Source organism: Syngnathus floridae, chromosome 10, assembly GCF_059516105.1.
Source record: "Syngnathus floridae isolate MCC-2025c chromosome 10, RoL_Sflo_1.0, whole genome shotgun sequence".
In the NCBI taxonomy this organism is placed as follows: Eukaryota; Metazoa; Chordata; class Actinopteri; order Syngnathiformes; family Syngnathidae; genus Syngnathus; species Syngnathus floridae.
Window position 1 is genome coordinate 16,233,032 of NC_142422.1, and position 12,055 is coordinate 16,245,086.

The window sequence follows — 12,055 nt, forward strand, 5'->3', positions numbered from 1 at the left end:
CAAAGTGAATGAAGGAAAGAAGTCGTTTAAATTATGATTTTGTTTAAATACTAGGCATAGACACAAAATCTACGGCACAAAATGGGCAGACTTTACTTGTTTGAAGAGGACTGGTTACAAGACAGACTTTTCTGATTTATTTAATGGGAAGAAGACTTATTTAGTTTATTTAATCTATTTTTGTTCCCTGGCAAAATTGGATTTGCTGAAATTGTATTTTGCCAGATCTTGCCTTGAGACCTGATAGGAAGTATTAAACGCTTAGTTAAATCAATACAAGTTGGTAATAAGAGCGAGTAATGTTGGTTGAACCGATGAATGAAGGTTGAAAGCAATTTAAATTATGACTTTGTATAAATACTAGATATTAACAGAACATCTACTGCGCGAAATGGGCAGAGTTTACTTGTTTGAGAAGGAGTGGCTTATTCAAAACTAAGATTTATTTAATCTGTTTGTTCCCAGGCAAAATTGGATGTGATGCAATTCCAAATTTCACCACATGATGGTGCCCAATTTTGACTTCATAGGACATATTAAACACTTAGCTTGTTATTATGTTCAAGGTAATCAGATTTGTTTATCATTCTAATGGCCTCTTCAAAACTATTCTGGATTACTACTTTGGATCTATTCTACATTACTTGGCAACAACATACTCTGTAACAGATTAGGCAGTATAATCACATATGTTAACTTGAGAGTGCCCACACTCAATCTACTTATCGTGATGTGTTAAATCAATTACTGTTAGACATTATTTGTCTGATAATCTACCAAATCTTTGAATTGAAGAATTTGTGATTTAATTAATAGCTTGTTCAGGGTAATCAGACTTGTATATAATTCTAATGGCCTTCTTTTGAAAACTATTCTGAATTACAACTTTGGATCTTATATTACTTTGCAACAATCTACTCGGTGACAGATTAGGCAGTATAATCACATATGTTAACTTCAGTGCCCACACTGTATTTATTTATGGTTATTTGTTAAATCAAGTACTGTTAGACATGAAATAGGAAGTGTTTAACATAAATGTTATGGCTACTCACCATTGTAGCTCGCTCCTGGTCAATGATATGAGCCTCTTCTTGCAGTGGAAAACTTGCAGCCAACAAACACCGTGGAACCTAAAGGAATGAAATTAAACATTAACATTTCGCCCGGACCAACATTCACACGTACAACGCAACGCGGCTACACTTCTGCTATTACAAACGTAAATCTCCTTAAACACAACGAGTGTTACTTACCGTGTACGCTCTAGGCAAAATTGGATGTGATGCAATTCCAAATCTATCTGAAACGGCAGTTAAAAGTAGAGTTACATCAAGTTTTCTTTTTTAATCAACACAATCATTTACAACCGTTGACCAGAAAGAATCGTCGAAATTCGACGTCCCCCACAAACGCCACGCTCACTCGCTTTTCAGGGCAACAAAAGTACTTCTTTTTAAAAACGATGAGTTGTACTTACCGTGTACGCTCTGGACGGTCCAGTTGCAAGCAGAAAATAAAAATATTTCTCTTGTTAGTCGTATGTTACCATCCGCTGTGTCTTTGTCAACATCGCCGCCATTTTCCTACTTCCTGCTGCGAGCCACGCCCACGGATTTAAATTTGGGCGGAAGCTCTTTCCATTGGCGTCGTTTTCGCGTATAGCAAATCCGATTGGTTGGGAAGGGGGCACGGTTATGCAGCCGAGGAGTCCTGTGATCGGTGGGATGTAAAGTAGGCGTCGACGTCACGTCCGCGTCACGTGACCACGACGTGGCAGACGTCAAATAGCAACCGCTGTTTTGTTTAGTAGACTTACAGTTGTTATGCATTGACATAATGGCGCACACACCAAATAGATTTAAATAAATTAAATAATTCTTCTGCCCACTCTCTTTTAAACAAGTTAACTCTCCCCGCGGATTTGAATTCCGGCGAAAGTTACGCCCATCGATGTCACGTATGTCACGTGACCACGACGTGGCAGATGTCATATAGCAACCGCTGTTTTGTTTAGTAGATTTACAGTTGTTATGCATTGGCATAATGGTGTGCACTCAAAATAGATTTAAATAAATTAAATATTTCTTCTGCCTACTCCCTTTTAAACAAGTTAACTCTGCCCACGTCCATTGACGTCTTGTCTGCGTCACGTGACCACGACGTAGCGACGTCATATAGTAACCGCTGTTTTGACCAGTAGACTTAGTTATTATGCGTTGACATAATGGCGCACTGGTTAGCATGGCCACCTCTTAAGCATGATGATGCGGGTTCGACGCCTGATCAATGTTAGCATGGAGTGAGCTGAAGTGCATGGCGCTGAAGATTTGAATCTTTGAAATGCGCTGAGGTCTGACATATCAGGCAGAATGGTTTGCCATCACGTTCAACAAAAAATAGAAACTTTCCCACTCTGATTAAAACGTCCTGTGTTCATCTACGTATTTTTGTTTTGCTGTGCATCTTTTCCCTGCCATTTCGAGAGCCCAATTGACACTCATAGTTTAAAGAAATGTGTTTGCCCATCCTACTTTGTGGAATTTCACCACATGCGCTTTTGACCAAAATACCAAATTGAACTCAAGTGAAGCCAACACGCACAACCCCCCCCCCCCCCCCCCCCCCCACACACACACACACAAATGTTGATATGAACATAAAAGAGCCGCATGCGGTTCGGGAGTTGCGGCTTGGCCAAACCTGTACTATACAACTTTATTTGTATAAAATTTTCACAACAGCTGTCACACAAACAAAGCGGGAAAAACCGAAGACGTGCGTGTTCCGCCCACGCTGGATTTATTTGCACCTTTGAAAAGACACCGTATTGCCGCAGATGTGGCAAAGAGTACTTTTGGGCATCTGAGACGGAAGGATGTCCAAAGCATCACGTCACCTGCTCTGGTAGGCATGGTGGTGGGACGTTGAGGTCAACCGCTTTGGGGTTGGCTGACTCTTTGATCGCAGGATGCCACACACTTGAAGACAGAAGCAGAAAAGCAGAGCTAAATGCAAAATGTACTCACCGGTGACTCCAATTTTTTTCCCCCCTGAAGAAACAGCTGGACGGGTGGCCCCGGCTGGCCAGTGGGACTCTTGTTATTCTGACCCTTTTTAGTGCGCGTTTGGGGCAACAACCGTTTTTTGTGGCGCTCTCTTCTGGTTCAAAAGTGCCCTGCATGTGAATTTGCTTTTCCTGCCTTCTGATTGGATGAGCGCCGGTGTGACGCGGTGCCTCTGTCACCGTGGCGGGGGGTATACGTTGGCATCGGAGCGTCTGCCAACGTCTGAGACCGGCTGGCAGTGTATCGGAGGTGTCGAGTGCGGTGCCGCTGGAGCTCACTCACCAGCTGGTGTTAGGGCCACAGAATGAAGGCCAAGGAGAAGAATAGAAAGAGAAACAGAAACTTCTCCTCCAATTGTTTGATTTGTCTCTTCTGAGCTTCGATGAATTCTTTCAGCTCTTTGTTCCTCTAGGACGGACAAATGGAAAGTGGCATTCAAAAGCCAGTAAGCGTGCAAGTAAGTGCCGGGCTGGCTTTGGGCCCTTACCTGTTGCGCGCTGTGCAGCAGATCCATTCTCTCTTGGAGGATGCAAGCGTCGCGCTCCCTCAACTCGCACATCAGGGCTCGCTTCCATTGGTCCACGGCGCTCCTAAGCTCTTCTCTCTGATCCGCCGTCAGCACGTCATTCACGCCAGCGTGGCTGGCTTTTTCGCCGTCCGTGGCGGGGCAGTCCCGCTGCGGTAGCGCCTCGTACAACATGGCCTCCAGCTCCAGGATCCTCTGGGCCGCAATCCTCGTCCATCAGTGGTCCGGCGGGAGATTTGAGGGCGGCTTACCTTATGAGCCTGGTCCATGGAACACTTCCTGAAGTCCAACTCTTCATCCAGGTAGCCCTTCTGCTTGCAGAACATATCCTAGCACAGCTCAAGGTCAGAATTGTTGGGGCACATTGCCGGAGTTCCCCTTGGCTGATGTCGCGTGTCTGTCTACCTTCTCACTTTCAATGTCCAACATCTTCTGTTGAAGTGCTGACTTGGTCACTTTGATGTATTCTAACCACTGAGGAAAGGCTGCTGTCACATAAGCAGAATGCGAGAGCGTGCGTGGACGTGCGCGTTACCTTCTCGGCTAGGGTGAGAAGGGTCCTGGCGTGAATCACGACCACCTGCTCCTCGTTGGTGAGATTCTGCAAGAGCCCAAAGGCACAGCGTCAACAAGCTTCTTTCAGCGCAAAGCCTTCCAAAAGTCACATTTGAGCCGCCGAGTCTCGTGGAGTGCGAACATAAGGAGTTCGACATACACTTACGGCGTTATAGCCCAGGATGTCCAGCTTCTTCATCAGATCACTGATGACGATGTCCGGGGGAAAGGCGCAAGGAGCAATGTAAGGTGTTCTGGGACCTCGGGTTAAGGTTAGGGTTGCGAGGGACGCCTTACGTACGCTCACGCCCTCGGCCTCGCAGTAGATCTGCAAAGGGCTGAGGCCGTCTGGGAAACGGACTTGCAGAAACTTCAAGACGGGGGAGCGCCACTCCCTCTCCTGAAAGGCAGAGGCATGCATCCGTCCGTCCGTCCGTCCGTCCGTCACATCTCTGGCCTCAACACGCTTGTGCGAGTCTTCCCACCTCCAGCTCCAGGATGCGGAACTCAAGCAGTTCGTTTTGGTCTCGGATATCCTGGATGTGCTCTTTCAGACGCGCTTCTTCCGCCTCCATCCGCCTGACCTGAAAAGACAGTCAGACCTCATCTGCGGGGCTTCCCGACAGGTGTGACGCCAAGCGACTCCGCCCAGCGCCTTTCTTTCCGTCACCTTTTCGGCCAACTGCTGATTGCTCTGACGCAGCAGCTGCTTCTCCTCCACCCACTTGACATTCTAGAAGAGACAAACGCGTGGACAGCTTTGGAATGTTGTGTCATTTTCATCCACAAATTCTTTGGTTGACTGGAAAATGACATTTGCTTTTCTCCGCATTTTCCCAGCCACGTTCGGGGGGGGGGGGGGGGGGGGGGGGGTTGGTCCAGTAATGCCAGACGGATGAGTGACTGAAGAATGTAGCTATTTTGTCTGAGAAAAAGGTGTGCTCATTGATGAGCTTACCTGTCCTTGTTGCTTCAGCGCTGACTCCAGATCTGCTACTCTGCTTTGATAGTGACCCATTTCTACCATCAGCTTTTCTCTGGTCTGAAAGGAGGAGGAGGGAGGCTCCTCCTCCTCCTTTCAGACCAGAGAACACCCGAGGCTGGGTGAGAACGGGGAGGCTGCGACCCGGCCGGGGGTTGCGGGAAGGGGCGCCACCTTGATCTCCTTCTCGGCGTCGTAGTCCCCTTTCGCTGGTCTGGGCTAGCAGAGCGTAGGCTCGTTGCAGCGCTTGATATTCTTGCGTCAGCTGGCGGTAGCGAAGCTCCGCCTCTTCATGCACACACCAATGCAACACAGCACTAGTACCAGAATCAGTCAGACCGGCGACAAAGCACCCGCGACGCAAAGACGAGTCCGATTCCAGGCTGAAGAGGAATGTTTGGTGCCAATACGCTGGCAGAAATGGCGGGCTACCTCTTCGGGTTCCGTGTCGGGGGTTCTGTCGGTGTGAAAAGACAAGGACGATCCGTCCGAGTCCACCAACACGTCTTCGTCGTAGCCGTAAAATGTTTCGATGACCTGCGGGCGCGGAAGCGAACATCTCTCTGAACAAACTGAAGCGACACCTCACGATGAATCGACGAGAGGAACGATAGCGAGAAAAAGGCCATTTCATCTTGCGCAACACCAAGCAGCCGCAAACAAACAGACTCACCTTGCAGGACCTCACGCTTTGTTCCTCCTCAGAGATTCTCGACGTCGGTATCGTAGCAGCAAATCTCTCTCCTGTCGACACAAATAATCCGCCTTTGAGATTCTTTGGATGCAAAGGGAACGAACGGCTCCGGCGCAGAAACAAACGCGACTCACAATGACATTTCTGACATGAGCTCCTGTCTCCAGAGTCTGAAAAACACGTCACCGGCGATGATTGGAGGGACGCTCGTCTTTTCCAAAAGTGACAACTACAGGGTGTGTCAGGGTTTTCCAGATTATCTTTATCGTATCATTGTGTTGCTTTGACTTTGACTGCGACCTGTAATAAATAATATTATTTATCCCTTATTTATCCCTATCGCTTATCCCTTCCTACACAAAGTCGTAAAACACCCCTTGCTATGTTTTGACTAGAGGTCAAGGGCTTCCTCTATTCAATCCACTCTTACACCCACCCTGTTTCTCTTAATTAAAATGCTCGTGCAGGAGCCGAGAGTCAGACTTCATTCGTACAACGGATGGACTCTCCACCTGCAGGTGTCCAAAAGAACTTACTTGTCTCCCGTGTGGTTCTTGCAAAATAAGTTGGAGCGAGCGCAACTCTAACAGGGTGCATTTTGCCACTAGCTGCCTACGGACAATGACGTCGCGCTCGCGGCTCATGGTTGACGGGCTGAGCAGCCGGGCAAGTCCGTCGTTTTCAGCGCACAGCGAGTGGCAAAGGCGCTGACAAAACGGGAGCTTTGAGCTGCTGAAAACGGCAAAACAAGTCTAAAGCGTGTTCAAACGCGTGCGCACAATGCTCCTGCTTGAAAGGTCGGAATTTAAGGGGCCAATTTTTTGGATGGCGGCCGCCGGCCAAGCTTTGGACGGAAAAGGTTTCCTGGCGACAGCGAGCGAGCGCGGCGCTGCCGTACGTGCACCGAGTCGCCTGCCTGAAGACCTTGGACAAGTCGTCGATGATGTGCCGCTGCTCCACAACTTGAAGGAACTCCATTTCACCGTCCTGCTGGCCGCAACCGCGGTCCAGGTCATTGAGCGAACTAGGCCTTCTCTGTGGAACACAAATGCAGTGGACTCTGTTGGCACGCCGCCGTTGTCCGCGTCGACTTACCAAGCTTGCCATCTCCTCGTTCTCCTGGGTGACAAAGCGCACTTTGTTTTCAAGGCGACACAGCACCAGCGAGAGTTCTTCATTCTTCCTGCTCAGGCGTTTGTTTTTGTACAGGAGTGGCAGAAACTGGCTTTCTGTTTCTCTCAGTCGCTTTAGCTGCAAGCATGAAGTGCGGGATGTGAAAGACGCACAACACGCGGGCCAGAACGTATCCATTCCTTTTGCATCGGTTTGAACGGAATCGTGGCTTTGGCTCCCAATAAAAGACATCTACCAGGCAACCGACTCGCCGCGCCGCTCAACTAATAAGCAAGCGCAATGGGTGCCTCGCTGGATGGCGCGCATCAAACGTAGCGCAAACCTTCAAGCGTGCCGTCAATAAATTACCAGTTCATTGCGCTCTTCAGAAAGCAGGGCGTTTCGATCCTCCAGTTTCCTGATGACTGCGCTGAGCTCAGCGATTTTCAGATGAAACCGTCGCGTGTCCCGATCCTCCTGAGACTGAAAACGCCCCGCAACACACACACACAAGCACTCGTTCAAAGTTCAAAACTGTTTTTGTGCTACCTTCCTCCAGCAACGAACTAAGTCATGCGTACTGCAAGTGTGTGATGAGGTGGCTTACGCAATGAAGAGGATTGCTAGTAGCGGCGTTGACCCCACTTCCAGGGTAGTTTAGGCCCGCCCTTTGGGAATCCCTCAGGGCAGCGATCTGCTGCTCGGCAGCCTGAGTCTGCAGCTGAAGGCGGTGGACGTGGCCGGCCCCAGGGCTTCATCCAAAACACTAACCGCTCTGTCTTTCAGCTTGATCTCATCCGTCTGGATGTACAAACGGGGAGCGCTCAGGCAGGCGGGCAAACTCATTTGCCAGAATTGTGACAAAAACAAAGAGAGCAACCGGCCAATTTTTTTCTTGAATCGACTAGAACACCTTTGCTGTGACAAAAGCGAAGCGAGCAACCGGACATTTTCTTCTTGTGAAATAGAATAGAATAGAATGCCTTAGGTGTCATTGCACTGCAGGTATACAACGAAATTGGGAACATAGCCACGCACCGCGCATCTGATCAGTCCTACCAGTCGGCGGATCTCCCTCTCGCAGTCTCTCTTGGTTCGGCTCAGCTCCTCCCGATGCTGGTGATGAGCCGATCGGAGCTCGGCCGCTCGGGACTGCCAGGCCTGCTGGGCCGCTGCCAGGGCTTCTTCCGCGCTCCTGGTGGAGGCGACACCGCTCGGTCTCCCGACACCGCCGCGTCTCCTCCACCTCCGCCAGCAAAGCGCCCCCCCTCCTCACCTGAGCAGACATTGCGCCACACCGGGCCGTTGAGACCGCAACGGAGCGCCGCGACGCTTACTGGGGACAAGCTACACAATACGGTAGCGGCCGCATCGAAGCCCGACGTGGCGTGCGGATAGTCAGACACGGATAGAGCGGATCACCTTGTCCATGGAGCCGTCCCTCAGGCTGAGGACCAAGGCATTCAGTCGCTGGATCTCTCCATCTTTGATTTTGATCACTCTCATCAGCTCCATTTCATGCTGCCGCAGTAATGTCTCCCTGGTAATGGCTAACTCTTTCTGCTTCTCCTCATGGAGTTTGCTTTTGAGTTCCGTCATGGCGGCGGTGGCACGGTGGTGCTCCGCCCGCAGGTCCTGACTTCTCTCTCTCTCCAGACAGCTGACCTGACATGACTTAGACTTAGACAAACTTTATTGTCATCTTGTCTGCACATGGTGCATACAAAACGAAATTCCGTTGCATACGTCTTACAACAAAGTAGTGATATTGCAGTTGAATAGAAGTAACATATCCTATGAAAATATATATATATACATATATACTATATATATATATATATATATATATTAAAAATAAGTATAAAGTGCAGCAGTGATAATTATGCAATAGTGCAAGTAGGCAAAACAGTATTCAAGAGTGTGCAGAGGAATGCTAAACCATGTATTAAACTTCTATTTAAAGGGTTTATACAAGTTCAGTAAAGTTGGTAGTGCGAGATAGTGCAAGATAGAGGTCCGTAGTGTCATAAAGTACAGTTCTGTGAATGTGTGATGCAGAGTTCAGTTTAGAGCTCAACAGTTCTAGTGTTCAACAGTCTGATGACAGCAGGGAAAAAGCTGTTGCAGAACCTGGTGGACCTGCAGCGGATGCTGCAAACCTCTTCCCAGAGGGCAGCAGGGAGAACAGTCCATGGTGGGGGTGTGATGGGTCATTGATGATGTTACGGGCACGGGACATGCAGCGCTGAGATGAAATGTCCTGAATGGAGGGAAGAGGAGCCCCTATGATCCTCTCTGCTGTCCTCACCACTCTCCTCACGTTCTTCCAATCGGAGGCGGTGCAGCCTCCACACCACACAGAGAGACAGCTTGTCAGAATGCTCTCTATGGTGCTCCTGTAGAACGTCCTCATGATGGGTGGGGGCAGGTGGGCTCTCCTCATCCTCCGCAGGAAGTACAAGCGCTTCTGTGCCCTCTTGACCAGTGCCGTAGTGTTCATAGTCCAGGTGAGGTCTTCTGTGATGTGGACCCCCAGGAATTTGGTGGTGCTGACCACCTCCACAGCTGAGCTGTTGATGATCAGTGGAGCGTGGTGAGGCTGTTTTTTCCTGAAGTCGACGATGATCTCCTTCATCTTCTCCTCATTCAGGATCAGGCTGTTTTCTCTGCACCAGCCCACCAGCTGCTCCACCTCCTCTCTGTAGTCCAGGTCGTTGTTGTCTCTGATGAGCCCCACCACCGTTGTGTCGTCTGCTGACTTCACGATGTGATTGGTGGTGAACCTGAGGACGCAGTCGTGTGTCATCAGGGTGCACAGCAGGGGGCTCAGGACGCAGCCCTGAAGGGAGCCTGTGCTGAGGGTGATGACATCAGAGGTGTTCTGTCCGACCCGGACTGACTGAGGTCTGTTGGTGAGGAAGTCTAGCAGCCAGTTGCGAAGGGGGGTGTTGAAGCCCAGGTGTTCCAATTTTCCTACCAGATGCTGTGGGATGATGGTGTTAAACGCTGAGCTGAAGTCCAGGAACAGCCTCCGCACATGGGTGTTCTTCTCCTCCAGGTGAGCCAGGCTCAGGTGAAGAACGGAGGAGATGGCGTCCTGAGTGGAGCGGTTTTGCCGGTCGGCAAACTGGAACGGGTCAAATAATAGGGGGAGTCTGGAAACGATGTGACCTTTAAGCAGCCTTTCGAAGCACTTCATCATAACCGGAGTCAGTGCAACAGGCCGGTAATCATTAAATGAGGTGATTTGAGGTTTCTTCGGCACCGGAATGATGGAGGCAGTCTTAAAGCACGCCGGCACTGTGGCTTGGCCCAGCGAGGTGTTAAAAATGTCTGTGATGACCCCAGCCAGATGACTTGCACATTCCCTGAACACACGCCCAGGAATGTTGTCGGGGCCAGGGGCCTTACAGGGGTTGACTCTCCTCAGGGTCTTCAACACATCGGCGGAGTCAAGGCAGAGTACCTCCTCTTCCTGATGGGGGACAGTTTTAACTGCTGGAGTGCCGTTTAGTGCCTCGAACCTCCCAAAGAAGTTATTTAGACCATTTAGAAAGTCAGCATTAACTACACCCACCGGGGGGGGGGAGGGTGAGTTGTAGTCTGTAATCGCCCGTATGCCTTGCCACATACTCCTGATGTTTTTGACGTCGTGGAAACGATCCTGAAATTTTCGACTGCGGTCTCGCTTCGCTATCCTGATGGCACGGTTCAAGTTGGCTCTCGCTGTCCTCAGTGTCTCCTTGTCGCCAGACTTGAAGGCAGAGTTCCGCGCTCGTAGCGTTTGACGTACCTCCTCAGTCATCCAGGGTCGTTGGTTGCCCCGGGTGATGATATTCTTAGTGGTGCTGACGTCCTCGGTGCATTTGTTGATGTAGGCTGACACAGTCATGGCACACGCATGTCTAATCTACATCGGGAAAACTGGGAGGGAGGGAGGGAGGCAGGCAGGGAGGCAGGCAGGGAGGCAGGCAGGGAGGCAGGCAGTGTCTGTCTGTTGAGGTTTTCACCTTGTTCTTCTCCTGCTGAAGTTCTAACTGGACGTCCATCAGTTTGGTTCTCAGCTCGTCATTGGCGGCCTGAAGGGCGTCCGTTCGCTCCGCCTTGGCCCGCCCTGCCGGAGCTCGTTTGGACATCTCTTACTCGAGTCTCGCCCGGTCGTCAGTCAGAGATCACAACATTTGTACCTGGAGAGCACAAACGCAGCGCTGTTTTCCACTGGCTTCGAACTCAACTTCAATCGGTACCGTAACTTACAACATCATAAACATAGAACTAGCTTGACTTATTCATTGAATAAATGCATTTGGTTCTTCAAAACTGCATCACGCAACATAGCGTGACCGAGACGGCCGTTATCCACCTGCGTGAAGTTATTTGGTGAAATGAATGAGATGTTTAAGACACCATCGTTCTGTCTCTATGTAGATGAAGGTAAATAATCGATTGCTGAAGGTCCAAAGGTGTTGTGATAAACAAATAAACATATTAGTGATTAGTGACATATTTGTGATAAACATATTAGGCAGGATAATCACATATGTTAACGTGACTGCCCACACTGTATTTATTTATGGTTATTTGTTAAATCGAGTACTGTTAGACATGAAATAGGAAGTGTTTAACATAAATGGAAGACGAAAGGGGTACTCACCATTGTAGCTCCTGCTGGTCAATGATACGAGCCTCTTCTTGCAGTGGAAAACATACAGCCAACAAACACCGTGGAACCTAAAGGAATGAAATTAAACATTAACATTTAGCCTCAACCAACATTCACAGATACAACGCAACGCAAACTACACAAACGTAAATCTTTTTAAACACAATGAGTTGTACTTACCGTGTACGCTCTAGACGGTCCACTTGCAAGCGGAAAATAAAGATATTTCTGTTGATAATCGTCGTGTTTGTATCCGGTGTCTCGCTCAAGGCCATTGCGCCCACAGATTTGAATTTTGGCGAGAGTTCAGCCTATTGACGTCATTTCCGCGGTGTAATACCCGCATATCTGAAACGGCAAAGTTAAGAGTAGAGTTAAATAAAGTTTTTAGTCAACGCAATAATTTACAACCGTTGACCAGTCGAAATAATCGTCGAAATTTGGCGTCTGTGGC